The sequence below is a fragment of the Daktulosphaira vitifoliae genome, unplaced genomic scaffold (assembly GCF_025091365.1).
Source record: "Daktulosphaira vitifoliae isolate Bord-2020 unplaced genomic scaffold, ASM2509136v1 Scaffold_161, whole genome shotgun sequence".
NCBI lineage: Eukaryota > Metazoa > Arthropoda > Insecta > Hemiptera > Phylloxeridae > Daktulosphaira > Daktulosphaira vitifoliae.
Window position 1 is genome coordinate 6292 of NW_026099729.1, and position 2615 is coordinate 8906.

General features: G+C 25.5%; 1 long non-coding RNA gene across 1 annotated transcript in view; it reads left to right on the forward strand.

Moving 5' to 3' along the window:
• The first annotated feature begins 380 nt into the window (after positions 1-380).
• LOC126909168 (uncharacterized) overlaps positions 381-2615 on the forward strand; it is a 3477-nt gene continuing 1242 nt past the window's right edge. Inside the window, exons 1-2 of the long non-coding RNA XR_007704950.1 lie at positions 381-723; positions 943-1226. This is a non-coding gene — a long non-coding RNA (uncharacterized LOC126909168). The remainder of the gene's footprint in view (positions 724-942; positions 1227-2615) is intronic.

Genomic DNA, 2615 nt, shown 5'->3' on the forward strand with positions numbered 1-2615 from the left:
GTAAACATAGTACAATTTAAATGCGGGGGTGTTTTAAATAGAGCGATTAATGCCCGTATTTTTAAAAAAATTGTACTCTCACGTTTAAATACCTTTTTAGACTTCATTTTATATGTTTACCAAAATACATATTGTATTTAAAAAAATTTTATGTTAAGCTTGGTTCCAATTATTTGTCTAATTGCCGCACATAAGGCGAATACCGAATATTCGTCTACTAGCATAAGTAGTCAAATATAATTGTATTGTTATATCATTGTCAAACGAATTTACCATTTCAAAATATCAGCATCTATACGCTGTAAAATATTAATAGTATATCATTTATATAATCTGTTGTATATGTAACATAGATAATGCTAATGTTAACATTCTTTGGCCTGTGCAATATATTGACTTTAATAATATCATGTACACTATTTCAACAAATTCTATTTTTAGCTGTGGAATACTATCTGCTCGTTATCATTGTGAATTTGCACTTTTTCTACATGGAGAAATAAATCTGTATTGTAGCAGAACTGTTATTTTTTTTACTTTTATATTAATTTGTTGATAAAATAACGAATTCAAAATTATTTTTTATATTTAATGAAAAATCCTGAAACAGCGGTGACTCTAATGAAGTAAGAAATAATTAAAAACCATATTACATAATCTACAAGCAACTCGGAATTTGATTTAGGTGATTTACAGTCTGGTCCAAAAAGATCCATATTAGAGGTAAATCATGTATATAACTAACAGCATAGTATTTATATTGTTTATTAAATATATATTTTAATTGCTATTAAGCCTATTATTAATAGCTAATGAATTATATTTAGCTAATTCCATTAACAAAACCATGGCTTCAATCCTTTATTTTAGTAGGTTGAATATTTTTGTGTATGACATAATTATTGTTCAAAAATTAACTTATTTGTTTTTTATATTTTTTAGTTATGTGGATCTAGAGGTCTTAAAAATGGAAAACTAACAAAGCATGATACTCATTCTAGTACAAAAAGTCATTTAACTTGTAAATAACTGTTAAAAATCTGACACTGTTCATACCCAGCTAATAACTTAATCTAAACTAGAAGTTGTCGCTAATAGGAAATTTATGAAAAGTATAATTAACATAATAATTTTTTGAGTATGCAAATGGCCCGACACAATAAAAATAATTCATCATTAAATCAACGTTGGGAACTAATTTAAGTAATCTAATCACCTAATAATAAGTAATTAAAACTAAGAAGATATAATTATTAATTTCTTAATAAATAATTTTTCTTGGGAAATTTCAACGAAACTTGTGTTTTATTTTCCAAGCATATGCCTAAGTTTTTTGAAATATTCAACAAAGAAACAAATCACACGAGTCATCATATTCAAAATTAAATAATTGAAATATGTGCAAACAGAATAAGAGATTCAATTATAGAAGACATTAGTACACAGACTTTTAGTATAATGTTTGATGAAGCAAGGTAATAAATTTAAAAAAACCCAGCACAGGGAGGTCGCGGCACAGTGGTGACGTGGCATAGTTGGATCAAGTATAATGATATCTGACAGTGATTAAAATCACTATCAAAAAAAAACGCTTCGATGCAAATCTTTAGATAGTGTTTAATTTTAAAAAATTGGTGGATTATTCCAAAAGCTTCATAAACTGCTAGTTCCTTATTAATATCCTGATTAAGACAAAGTATGTCGAATAAAAAAGAGATTATTAGAAAATAGTATTTCCCATAAAAAAATTATATTGATCAATACACTTTTCAATAAGTTATAGCATTATAATGTTAAAAATGTAAAAAATAAAATTGAGAATTTTCACACAATAATAGCATTTGGTAGCCATTTTCACCTTGAAGATAAAATAAAGTCCGAAATTTTTTTTTTCCATGATAAAGTATATTACATTAGCTTTAATTTAAGATATATATAAAAGTGTCAGACTTTCCGGAACACTTTCAAAATTTAAGTTGAAAAAGTCAATTTTTTGTGAAAAAGTTGTCATTTTGAATCCCCCCCTGTAGGCAGGTAAAAAGTCAGATTTATAAAAAAAATATACCAAATGATAGGTATAGACATCATGCATCTACAAAAAAAAGAATTATATTGATCCATAAATATTTCGAGAAGTTATAGCATTATAAAGTTAAAATTATAAAAAAGAATTTTTTTACAAAAATCGTATTTTTTTTATTAAGTTTAATGTCTGTTTTCACCATGAAGATAAAATAAAGTCCGAAATTTTTTTTTACCATTATAAAGTATATTACATTAGCTTTAATTTAAGATATATATAAAAGTGTCAGACCTTCCGGAACACTTTCAAAAGTTACGTTGAAAAAGTTCTACTTTCTATATGCATTTTTATGTTTTGAATCCCCCCTGTATTTAGGGAAATGGTCCGATTTAAAAAAACAGTATGTCGAATGAAAGATCTATATAAATACTACTTCTCATAAAAAAATTGTAATGATTCATACATTTTTCAAAAAGTTATAGCATAATAAAGTTAAAAATGGAAAATACAAAATCGAAAATTTTCACACAAAAATAGCATTCGGTAGCCATTTTCACCATGAAGATAAGATAAAGTCCGAAATTTTTTTTTT